General features: G+C 47.8%; 1 long non-coding RNA gene across 1 annotated transcript in view; it reads left to right on the forward strand.

Moving 5' to 3' along the window:
- LOC137534223 (uncharacterized) overlaps window positions 1-13,530 on the forward strand; it is a 220,933-nt gene that overhangs the window by 173,524 nt on the left and 33,879 nt on the right. The window lies entirely within an intron of this gene.

Raw genomic sequence — 13,530 nt, forward strand, 5'->3', positions numbered from 1 at the left:
ACCCAAAAAAGGCAGAAATGGAAACACCAAAAGTGGGGAGGACTGAGGAGCGCACAGCGACGAAGATTGGGGGGGGGCTGCGCCGCGGCGAAAAATGGGCGTGGTCATGACATTGTATGGGCGGAGCTAACGTAATGATGTAACAGCGAGGCATAAGAAAGCAGTGTTTACACCATGATGTGGACAAACGAGACTTTGCATCATGGGTGTGCAGAAACTGTGTGATGCTAATAGTATACCGTAACCACAAAGCAGCAAACATAGCCATCTATGACCATTAAATAATAAATGCAGTAAAAGTTACCCCGGACACCAGAAAATAAACGCAATAGGCAACATGTCAGCACAAAATAACCGCAATGCGGGCAACATGTCAGTACAAAATAAACGCAATGCGGGCAAACATGTCAGTACAAAATAACCGCAATGCGGGCAACATGTCAGTACAAAATAAACGCAATGCGGGCAACATGTCAGTACAAAATAAACGCAATGCGGGCAAACATTTCAGTACAAAATAAACGCAATGCGGGCAACATGTCAGTACAAAATAAATGCAATGCGGGCAAACATTTCACCAGAAAATAAACGCAATGCGGGCAAACATTTCACCAGAAAAGAAACGCTCTGCGGGCAAACATTTCACCAGAAAAGAAACGCACTGCAGGCAAACATTTCACCAGACAAGAAACGCACTGCGGGCAAACATTTCACCAGAAAAGAAACGCACTGCGGGCAAACATTTCACCAGAAGATAAACGCAACACAGGCAAACATTTCACCAGAAAAGAAACGCAATGCGGGCAAACATTTCACCAGAAAAGAAACGCACTGCAGGCAAACATTTCACCAGACAAGAAACGCACTGCGGCAAACATTTCACCAGACAAGAAACGCACTGCGGGCAAACATTTCACCAGACAAGAAACGCACTGCGGCAAACATTTCACCAGACAAGAAACGCACTGCGGGCAAACATTTCACCAGACAAGAAACACACTGCGGGCAAACATTTCACCAGACAAGAAACGCACGGCGGGCAAGCATTTCACCAGAAATGAAACGCAATGCGGGCAAACGTTTCACCAGGAATGAAACGCAATGCGGGCAAACATTTCACCAGGAATGAAACATAATGTGGGCAAACATTTCACCACAAATGAAACGCAATGCGGGCAAAGTACACCTGGAAAAAAACCATTTACTCACCTGGCAGAAGTCTTCCTCTGGCGCACTGCTCCGTCCCGGGACCGTCTTGTTCCTCCTGCTCTCTCTGGTCTCCCGCGCTGACAGGGCTACGGCAAGATGGCGCCCGAAGCCCAGTACTGGAGACACAAATAGGTCTCCAGTACAGGGCTTCGGCCATCTTGCCGTAGCCCTGCTCGCCTGCCGGTGTCGGAACAGACACCGGAAGAGGAGGCTGGAGCGGGGCTGCAGGAAATGAACTGGCACGGCGTCTATAGACGCCGCTGCCAGTTCATGAAGAGAGAGTGGCCAGAGTCCCGAGGCCGGGACGTCCCGCTGCTGAAAGCGGGACGTTTCCCGGGACCTCATGCTGCCTGGGACAGCGGACCCCGAATCCGGGACGCGTCCCGGGCAATCCGGGACGTCTGGTCACTCTACTTAAAGAGACTCCGTAACAAAAATTGCATCCTGTTTTTTATCATCCTACAGGTTCCAAAAGCTATTCTAATGTGTTCTGGCTTACTGCAGCACGTTCTACTATCACCATCTCTGTAATAAATCAACTTATCTCTCTCTTGTCAGACTTGTAGGCCTGTGTCTGGAAGGCTGCCAAGTTCTTCAGTGTTGTGGTTCTGTAGAGTGACCAGACGTCCCGGATTGCCCGGGACACGTCCCGGATTCGGGGTCCGCTGTCCCAGGCTTAATGAGGTCCCGGGAAACGTCCCGCTTTCAGCAGCGGGACGTCCCGGCCTCGGGACTCTGGCCACTCTCTCCTCAATGAACTGGCAGCGGCGTCTATAGACGCCGTGCCAGTTCATTGCCCGCAGCCCCGCTCCAGCCTCCTCTTCCGGTGTCTGTTTCCGACACCGGCAGGCGAGCAGGGCTACGGCAAGATGGCTGCCGGAGCCCTGTACTGGAGACCTATTTGTGTCACTAGTACAGGGCTTCGGGCGCCATCTTGCCGTAGCCCTGTCAGCGCGGGAGAGAAGAGCAGGAGGAGGAAGACGGTCCCGGGACGGAGCAGCGCGCCAGAGGCCGGACACTTCTGCCAGGTGAGTAAATGCTTTCTTTTCCAGGTGAAATGTTTGCCCGCATTGTTTCTTTTCCAGGTGAAATGTTTGCCCGCATTGTTTCTTTTCCAGGTGAAATGTTTGCCCGCATTGTTTCTTTTCCAGGTGAAATGTTTGCCCGCATTGTTTCTTTTCCAGGTGAAATGTTTGCCCGCATTGTTTCTTTTCTGGTGAAATGTTTGCCCGCATTGTTTCTTTTCCAGGTGAAATGTTTGCCCGCATTGTTTCTTTTCTGGTGAAATGTTTGCCCGCATTGTTTCTTTTCCAGGTGAAATGTTTGCCCGCATTGTTTCTTTTCTGGCGAAATGTTTGCCTGCAGTGCGTTTCTTTTCTGGCGAAATGTTTGCCCGCAGTGCGTTTCTTTTCTGGCGAAATGTTTGCCGCATTGCGTTTCTTTTCTGGTGAAATGTTTGGCCGCAGTGCATTTCTTTTCTGGTGAAATGTTTGCCCGCAGTGCGTTTCTTTTCTGGCGAAATGTTTGCCCGCATTGCGTTTCTTTTCTGGCGAAATGTTTGCCTGCAGTGCGTTTCTTTTCTGGCGAAATGTTTGCCCGCATTGCGTTTCTTTTCTGGTGAAATGTTTGGCCGCAGTGCGTTTCTTTTCTGGTGAAATGTTTGCCCGCAGTGCGTTTCTTTTCTGGTGAAATGTTTGCCCGCATTGCGTTTCTTTTCTGGCGAAATGTTTGCCCGCAGTGCGTTTCTTTTCTGGCGAAATGTTTGCCCGCATTGCGTTTCTTTTCTGGTGAAATGTTTGGCCGCAGTGCGTTTCTTTTCTGGTGAAATGTTTGCCCGCAGTGCGTTTCTTTTCTGGTGAAATGTTTGGCCGCAGTGCGTTTCTTTTCTGGTGAAATGTTTGCCCGCAGTGCGTTTATTTTGTACTGACATGTTGCCCGCATTGCGTTTATTTTGTACTGACATGTTTGCCCGCATTGCATTTATTTTATACTGACATGTTGCCTATTGCGTTTATTTTCTGGTGTCCGGGGTAACTGTTACTGCATTTATTATTTAATGGTCATAGATGGCTATGTTTGCTGCTTTGTGGTTACGGTATACTATTAGCATCACACAGTTTCTGCACACCCATGATACAAAGTCTCGTTTGTCCACATCATGGCGTAAACACTGCTTTCTTATGCATCGCTGTTACATCATTACGTTAGCTCCGCCCATACAATGTCATGGCCACGCCCATTTTTTCGGCGCGGCGCGCTACGCGCGCCGCAGGCCCCCTCCCCCAGTCTTCGCCGCTGCGTGCTCCTCACTCCTTCCCACTTTTCGCCACGGCGCGCTGCGCGCGCCGCCCCCCCCACGCCCCCCCCGTCCCAGGTTGGACCCACAAAAATATGGTCACTCTAGGTTCTGTGATGCATCTCCCCCCTCCAGGCCCCTCTCTGCACACTGCCTGTGTATTATTTAGATTAGGGCAGCTTCTCTCTTATCTTTTACAAGCTGGATAAATCCTCCTCTGAGCTGGCTGGGCTTTCACATACTGAGGAATTACATACAGGCAGAGCTGTCTGCACTCTGCAGGAAGAAACAGCCTGACACTTCAATGGAAGATAGCTGCAGGGGGAAAGAAACACACAAATGATCTCTTGAGATTCAAAAGGAAGGGTGTATACAGCCTGCTTGTGTATGAATGTATTTTCTATGTGTGGACATACTGTACATCAACCTACTTCCTGTTTTGGTGGCCATTTTGTTTGTTTATAAACAAACTTTTTAAAACTGTTTTTAACAACTTTTAATGCGGCGGGGAGCAGCGAAATTGTGACAGAGGGTAATAGGAGATGTCCACTAACGCACTGGTATGTTTACTTTTGTGCGATTTTAACAATACAGATTCTCTTTAAGAGATGAATTGAGACATAAACAATGCATAATCCTGTTACTCAAAACTTGCAACAATCTAGAGCAGACAACATGAGCTGTACACAATTTGCAAGCATTATGGCAGGGTGTCAAATATTATTTGCCTGATAAAATAGCGGGTGCCGAGGATACACACAATACAAATTGCGGCTATAAATAGCAGGCGCAGGGGGGGTGTGAAGAAACGCGGAAAAGCCGCCGCATGGACGCAGGATGAGGCGGCTGTTTCTGCGGCTGGCATAGCGGAACGCGGAAAAACCGCCGCATCTGACGCGGTGGTTTGCGCACGCAGGCCTGCTACTGACGATCTGACCAGGCGCGGAGAGGCCACCGCATGTGCAGATACAATAAAAACTAGAGCACCTGGCGCTCAGACAACAGACACTCTAATAGTTAAATCCAATTGTGACAAGTCCTGTCAGTGCAGCAAGGTCTGATGTAACAGTTCCAACACAACTCGTGTGGGGAAGCGGCTATACTTGCTTAGACTTGATAATGTGTCCGGTCATGAGTGAAGATGTATCACAGTACCTTTCTCAGGTGACCAATACTTTCATGCAGAAACCTCTGATCCTACCGTCCGTGTCAGCGTTTATGGATAGTTCCTATTCCGCGCGGCTCGGATCCGAGCTCACGCGAGAAGGCTCACAGCCTCCGTCAACTTCCACCGGCAGTGACGTCACCCTCTGCGTTCCAGTACTATCCTAGGTGGTGTTGGCTCACTTCCTGGGTAGGGATACGCAAGAGGGAAAAAATAGTGCAGACTGCGCCTTGAGTTGGTAACGCTGCGCTATGAAATACACTTACGGACGGTTTCTTGGGTTTATTGCATGTAATAAAATATATCCCGATCCGGATTTCGGCCTCACGCCTTCATCCCCTGATCATATATATTTTATTACATGCAATAACCCCAAGAAATCGTCCGTAAGTGTATTTCATAGCGCAGCGTTACCAACTCAAGGCGCAGTCTGCACTATTTTTTCCCTCTTGCGTATCCCTACCCAGGAAGTGAGCCAACACCACCTAGGATAGTACTGGAACGCAGAGGGTGACGTCACTGCCGGTGGAAGTTGACGGAGGCTGTGAGCCTTCTCGCGTGAGCTCGGATCCGAGCCGCGCGGAACAGGAACTATCCATATACGCTGACACGGACGGTAGGACCAGAGGTTTCTGCATGAAAGTATTGGTCACCTGAGAAAGGTACTGTGATACATCTTCACTCATGACCGGACACATTATCAAGTCTAAGCAAGTATAGCCGCTTCCCCACACGAGTTGTGTTGGAACTGTTACATCAGACCTTGCTGCACTGACAGGACTTGTCACAATTGGATTTAACTATTAGAGTGTCTGTTGTCTGAGCGCCAGGTGCTCTAGTTTTTATTGTATCCTCCCTTTAGGGCTTGGGGACTGGCCCTGAGTACACCTGTGCTGCTCTGCATTCACATTGCTCCACTGCCCATATCTCTATCGCATGTGCAGATAGCGGTGCGTCTCACCCCGCGTGCAGGCCAGCAGAGACATTGCAAAACGTGACTGGTGTGGCTGGGACTGATAGTCCACACCGGTTCAGAATGACGCGCGCGCGCGCTGAGAGGCAGAGTTTATATGACAGCCAGAAGAAGGTCAGCTGACCAAGCTGGTCAGCTGACATCTCCACCACCTTTCATTGGCCCAGCACTTGGGGTGGCGCTGGAGAGCGCTTTACTATATACAGTGGTGTGAAAAACTATTTGCCCCCTTCCTGATTTCTTATTCTTTTGCATGTTTGTCACACTTAAATGTTTCTGCTCATCAAAAACCGTTAACTATTAGTCAAAGATAACATAATTGAACACAAAATGCAGTTTTAAATGATAGTTTTTATTATTTAGTGAGAAAAAAAACTCAAAACCTACATGGCCCTGTGTGAAAAAGAAATTGCTCCCTGAACCTAATAACTGGTTGGGCCACCCTTAGCAGCAATAACTGCAATCAAGCGTTTGCGATAACTTGCAACAAGTCTTTTACAGCGCTCTGGAGGAATTTTGGCTCACTCATCTTTGCAGAATTGTTGTAATTCAGCTTTATTTGAGGGTTCTCTAGCATGAACCGCCTTTTTAAGGTCATTCCACAACATCTCAATAGGATTCAGGTCAGGACTTTGACTAGGCCACTCCAAAGTCTTCATTTTGTTTTTCTTCAGCCATTCAGAGGTGGATTTGCTGGTGTCTTTTGGGTCATTGTCCTGCTGCAGCACCCAAGATCGCTTCAGCTTGAGTTGACGAACAGATGGCCGGACAGTCTCCTTCAGGATTTTTTGGTGGACAGTAGAATTCATGGTTCCATCTATCACAGCAAGCCTCCCAGATCCTGAAGCAGCAAAACCACCCCAGAGCATCACACTACCACCACCATATTTTACTGTTGGTATGATGTTCTTTTGCTGAAATGCTGTGTTACTTTTAAGCCAGATGTAACGGGACACGCACCTTCCAAAAAGTTCAACTTTTGTCTCGTCGGTCCACAAGGTTTTTTCCCAAAAGTCTTGGCAATCATTGAGATGTTTTTTAGCAAAATTGAGACGAGCCTTAATTTTCTTTTTGCTTAAAAGTGGTTTGCGCCTTGGATATCTGCCATGCAGGCCGTTTTTGCCCACTCTCTATCTTATGGCGGAGTCGTGAACACTGACCTTAATTGAGGCAAGTGAGGCCTGCAGTTCTTTAGATGTTGTCCTGGGGTCTTTTGTGGCCTCTCGGATGAGTTTTCTCTGCGCTCTTGGGGTAATTTTGGTCGGCCGGCCACTCCTGGGAAGGTTCATCACTGTTCCATGTTTTGCCATTTGTGGATAATGGCTCTCACTGTGGTTCGCTGGAGTCCCAAAGCTTTAGAAATGGCTTTATAACCTTTACCAGACTGATAGATCCTAATTACAGTACTTTTGTTCTCATTTGTTCCTGAATTTCTTTGGATCTTGGCATGATGTCTAGCTTTTGAGGTGCTTTTGTTCTACTTCTCTGTGTCAGATAGCTCCTATTTAAGTGATTTCTTGATTGAAACAGGTGTGGCAGTAATCAGGCCTGGGGGTGACTACAGAAATTGAACTCAGGTGTGATAAACCACAGTTAAGTTATTTTTTAACAAGGGGGCAATCACTTTTTCACACAGGGCCATGCAGGTTTTGAGTTTGTTTTCTCACTAAATAATAAAAACCATCATTTAAAACTGCATTTTGTGTTCAATTATGTTATCTTTGACTAATAGTTAATGGTTTTTGATGAGCAGAAACATTTAAGTGTGACAAACATGCAAAAGAATAAGAAATCAGGAAGGGGGCAAATAGTTTTTCACACCACTGTATACTGGGTGCTGGTCATTCTCTGGTTGTCTGTCGTTGCGATCACTACGTGGTAGCACTCAGACCTTGTCTGTATCTGTTCTAGCATAGTTTCCAAAGGTGTTGACATCAAGGAGTTCACACCTTAGCATTAGGAATATTGAATTGTATTATTTGTTATGACCTTCTGCCTGCCTGACTATTCCTCTGAACTCTGATCTTGTACCTTGCTATTTCTGATATCCTGTTGCCAATCTCTGCTTGTTCCTGGACTCTGTGCCTGCCTCCTGATTCTGTACCTCGTTATTCTGATTCTCCGTTGCCTGACCCTGCCTGTTATTGGATTCCGTATCTGCCTTCTGATTCTGTACTTTATCTGTCTGTGTGTTGACGACCTGGCTTGGCCGACCTCGAGAACTAGCCTTACTGGTAGAGGCAGTTCCCAGATCTGTTAGTGACACCCGCTCATTGGTGTCACTCACGCTCTGTCCTTCCCACATTCTGCTTAGCTCCTCCCCCGGGAGAGTCTAGGCTTACGGAAGGAGCATTCTTCTGTGCAGTATTCCTTACTGCCTCTGTACCTACTCCTTAGGTACAGTCCACTGTGTTACTGTTACACCCAATCACTCACTTGTTATCTCAGGTGTCCAGAGGTTAGTAGATATATCTGATTATCGGTGATACTGCAGATCACCAATAATCGGGTATATTCTGTATTCTCGGTGATACTGCAGTTCACCGGTAATCAGACCCTCTCTATGTTACACCGATCGTTACAGAACGACAGACCAAAATGCAAATGGACGCACACACTGACCGTCTGGGCGCACTTGCCACTTCGGTGGAAAACATCAACCAAGTGCTGGGTAGCCACAAGACTATGATTGAAGCCTTGTCTGGTTCTTTACAAACCCTCCAGACAACAGTGGATGAGGTGCGATCCCCTCCTAGCTCTGACATACGTTTGCCTGTACCTGAGAAATTTTCTGGTCACAGATCTGACTTCCGAAATTTTAGAAGTAGAGTGTTATCTTATTTTGAGTTGAGACCCCGATCTTCTGGAACTGTGGCCCAAAGGGTCACATTTATTAAGACTTTGTTATCAGGCGATTCTCAGATGTGGGCGTACAGTTTGCCCACCGGAGACTTAGCCCTCTCCTCAGTAGATTAATTTTTTAAAGCTATGGCGGTAATTTACGACGACCCAGACCTTGCTGCGACCTCTGAGCGGAAGCTCAAGCTTTTGCGTCAAGGCAAGGGTCCGATCGAAGATTACGCAGCCAAATTTAGGAGGTGGTCAGTTTCAGCCAGGTGGGACACCTATGCCCTCTTAGATTGTTTCTTATCAGGGTTGTCAGATGAGGTCTCAGATCTCATGTTAAGTCTGCCTGAACCTAAAACTGTCGATGAGGCCATTTCATCAGCCATTCGAGTCGACTGCAGACTGCGCTATCAGAAACAGACCCGGGGTAGTAGTCATGTAAGAATGGTGTCCTACGCTGCGCCTCCAGTAACTCCACCTCCAATGCAGATTGGTCGGTCAAAGCTATCCCAAGTGGAGCGAAGACGTAGGATGTCTGAGCAGCTGTGTCTTTACTGCGCAGAGGGGGGTCATAGAGTACGTAATTGTCCCAATAAGTCGGGAAACGCTACCGCCTAGAAGTTGTAGGGGGTAACACCCTAGGCGCGCGCCTCTTACCCCTAGAAGATAAACGGTTACTTCTTCCTTATACTGTTACATGGGAAGATAAAACCGAGGATTCCTAGGCCTTTGTTGATTCAGGCTCTGCAGCAAATTTTATGGATTTTGAATTTGCAAGGAGTATGTTAGAGAGTGTGCGGTGTGTGCAAAAAGTAAGCCCTCCCGGCTGGCACCTGTGGGAACGTTGCAGCCCTTGCCCACCCCGAGTGAGCCATGGACCCACCTGTCCATGGATTTTGTGGGTGAGCTTCCCAGGTCTGAGGACATGTCGGTCATTTGGGTGGTAGTCTACCGCTTTAGTAAAATGGCCCATTTTGTGCCCTTGAAAGGACTCCTCTCGGCCCATGAGTTGGCCGATTTGTTCGTCATCCACATTTTCCGATTGCATGGCATTCCGGAAAACATTGTGTCAGATCGGGGAGTCCAATTTGTTTCGAGATTTTGGAGGGCATTTTGTCACCAAATGGGCATGGAACTGTCATTTTCATCGGGCTACCACCCACAGACCAATGGTCAGACTGAGAGAGTCAACCAATCATTGGAACAATTCTTGAGGTGTTACGTTGCAGAAGCGCAAAATGATTGGGTCAAGTTTTTGCCGTTCGCAGAATTTGCGCACAATCATTTGAAAAGTTCTTCCACGGGATTCTGTCCATTTCAGATAGTTACTGGGAAGCTGCCCAAATTTTCCCCATTGCCAATCGCTTCCACTCCGTTTCCAGCTCTGGAGGCCTGGCAAAAATCATTTAAGGACATGTGGTGGCTCGTGAAAAATAATTTGGAGAAGGCGTTTCAAAGTCAGAAAGGTCAAGCTGACAAAAGACGTTCTTTAGAGTGGAGGTTTCAACCAGGAGACTTAGTCTGGGTGTCCACACGTCACTTGACCTTGAAACAGCCTTCAGCCAAGTTGGGGCCCAGGTTTGTGGGTCCATTTCCAGTAACTAGAAAGATCAACAATGTTACTTATGCCATTGATCTTCCTGCCAGTATGCGTGGCGTAAGATCCTTTCATGTGTCTGTGCTGAAGCCAGCAGTCCATGTGGGTCCCACTCCTCCTCCTCCTGTGATGATAGATGACCAACCTGAGTACGAGGTAGAGAAGATTTTAGACTCACGCATAGTTCAGAACTCAGTACAATATCTGGTTAATTGGAAAGGGTATGGTATTGAGGAGAGATCATGGGTACCTGAATGTCGCATGCATGCTGACAAACTGAGAAGGGAATTCCACGCTTTACATCCTGAGAAGCCTGGAAGGAGCTGTCCGGAGTCCACTCCTCAGGGGGGGTAATGTGAAGAAACGCGGAAAAGCCGCCGCATGGACGCAGGATGAGGCGGCTGTTTCCACGGCTGGCATAGCGGAATGCGGAAAAACCGCCGCGTCAGACGCGGCGGTTTGCGCGCACAGGCCTGCTACTGATGGTCTGACCAGGCGCAGGGAGGCCACCGCATGTGCAGATAGCGGTGCGTCTCACCCCGCGTGCAGGCCAGCAGAGACATTGCAAAACGTGACTGGTGTGGCTGGGACTGATAGTCCACACAGGTTCAGAATGACGCGCGCGCGCGCGCTGAGAGGCAGAGTTTATATGACAGCCAGGAGTTCACACCTTAGCATTAGGAATATTGAATTGTATTATTTGTTATGACCTTCTGCCTGCCTGACTATTCCTCTGAACTCTGATCTTGTACCTTGCTATTTCTGATATCCTGTTGCCAATCTCTGCTTGTTCCTGGACTCTGTGCCTGCCTCCTGATTCTGTACCTCGTTATTCTGATTCTCCGTTGCCTGACCCTGCTTGTTATTGGATTCCGTATCTGCCTTCTGATTCTGTACTTTATCTGTCTATGTGTTGACGACCTGGCTTGGCCAACCTCGAGAACTAGCCTTACTGTTAGAGGCAGTTCCCAGATCTGTTAGTGACACCCGCTCATTGGTGTCACTCACGCTCTGTCCTTCCCACATTCTGCTTAGCTCCTCCCTCGGGAGAGTCTAGGCTTACGGAAGGAGCATTCTTCTGTGCAGTATTCCTTACTGCCTCTGTACCTACTCCTTAGGTACAGTCCACTGTGTTACTGTTACACCCAATCACTCACTTGTTATCTCAGGTGTCCAGAGGTTAGTAGATATATCTGATTATCGGTGATACTGCAGATCACCAATAATCGGGTATATTCTGTATTCTCGGTGATACTGCAGTTCACCGGTAATCAGACCCTCTCTGTGTTACACCGATCGTTACAGGGGGTCTTTAGGGTTAAGGTTAGGTGCCCGCCTAGAGCTGGCAGTGTGTGTGTGTGTGTGTGGGCTAAGGTAAGTCACCCACCTATGGTTAGGCGTGAGGGAGGGGGGTTAAGGTTAGGCGCCCACCAGGGGAGCTTTAGGAGTAGGCACCACCTGGGGGGGAGGGGGATCGGTTAGTGTTAGGCATCAAGAAGGAGTGTTCTAAGTGAGAGTAGGGTTAGGTTAGGACATAAGAACATATCTGTAAAATTTCCGATATTCTACAATATTGAATAATAGAGTATTTGGAAAATTACTGATATTCTATTACCATTATTTTGTGCTCCCTTTTTTACTTGCGGCGCTATTATACAGTAGCTACATCACATTGCTCCTGAGTGGGAAATGTAAGCAGCAGCAGTCAAGGTCACAGGCAGTCAGTCTGGTACCAGCCAGATAGATAGGCTAGTCTGCCACGCCAGGCAGACTGGCCAGAATGGGGACTGCTGCTGCCATTTTTCATTAACAAGATCTGCAGCAGGTTACACAGTGAATTGCAGTAGTCTGGTTAGTGGATGGGTCGAAACATTACATTTTAGGTTTGCGAATTTCAAATGCGAATTTCCCCAAAAAATTGTGAATATGCTATTCGCAGCAGGCTTCATAGACTTACATGGCAGGCGAACAGCTTCCAACTGTAACGGTTAATAGCAAAGCCCCCTTACGTACTAGATACCACAAATTTGCAGGGAATGTGGAGGGGAACAGTGGGTACATAAGGAAAAAAATTCAAAAAGACCTTATAGTTTGCATGGTCCATGGTATGGGGAGGCTTCAGGGAGAGGCGCGGCAAAGCCTCCCCCTCTCCCACGAGGGCCTTGTCCAATCCATGGACATGGGGCTCTTCCCAACCTCCAGTGCCCCAGGTGGAGGAGGAGGAGGACGTCCGGGGTGCTTCATGGTGGCATCTAGGAGTACCCTTTGAGAAGGGGACCCCATATGCCCGCCCCTCTCCCAGGTGAAATGAGTGAAATGAGTATAGGGGTACAAAGTACCTCTTACCCATTTTCACAAAGGGTTAAATAAAATAAAAACAAAAAAAGTTCTTTAATATTCTTAATTAACCAGAAATACTTACCTGTAGCTTTAAAAAAAATTCCCACGCCAATATCCTCTATCTTGCGACCTTCTAACTTACTTTGATTGAAGATCACACCCAACGCAACACAGCTTTGCTATACTAAGTATAGCAGAGCTGCATCTCCCTCCGTGGCTTTCCGCTCTCCTCCCCGCACACTGCACCTATCGCCCCCACCTACACTGGCACCCTGGAGCAACTTTAGCACCTATCAGGGTGCTCCAGGGTGCCAGTGTAGGTGGTGGTGATATGTGCAGTGTGCGGGCAGGACAGTTTCTAGGCCAGGACGAGGGTGTAAAAATTGCGCCCCCCCACTTGCCCACGTGGAGATAGATATAGGTGCCCGCAGTATAGGTTAGCCAAGTCTAGTTGCACCCAGTATAGGTAGCCAGGTATAGGTCCTCCCAGTATAGGTAGCCAGTCATAGGTGCCCCCAGGAAAGGTTAGCTAGGCAGGTACCCGCAGTATAGGTTACATCGGTAGGAGCCCCCAGTATAGGTTAGATAGGTAGATGCCCACAGTATAAGTTAGATAGGTAGGTGCCACCAGTATAGATTAGATAGATAGGAGCCCCCAGTATAGGTTATATAGGTTTACTCAATACCAGGCTTCCCTATATACATAGTTACATAGTTATTTTGGTTGAAAAAAGACATACGTTCATCGAGTTCAACCAGAGAACAAAGTACAACACCAGCCTGCTCCCTGAAATATCCCTGTTGATCCAGAGGAAGGTGAAAAAACCCTTACAAGGCATGGGCCAATTAGCACCAAAAGGGAAAAAAATTCCTTCCCGACTCCAGATGGCAATCAGATAAAATCCCTGGATCAACATCATTAGGCATTACCTAGTAATTGTAGCCATGGATGTCTTTCAACGCAAGGAAAGCATCTAAGCCCCCTTTAAATGCAGATATAGAGTTTGCCATAACTACTTCCTGTGGCACGGCATTCCACATCTTAATCACTCTTACTGTAAAGAACCCTTTCCTAAATAAATGGCTAAAACGTTTTTCCTCCA

This window comes from Hyperolius riggenbachi, chromosome 10 (assembly GCF_040937935.1).
Source record: "Hyperolius riggenbachi isolate aHypRig1 chromosome 10, aHypRig1.pri, whole genome shotgun sequence".
Taxonomy (NCBI): domain Eukaryota; kingdom Metazoa; phylum Chordata; class Amphibia; order Anura; family Hyperoliidae; genus Hyperolius; species Hyperolius riggenbachi.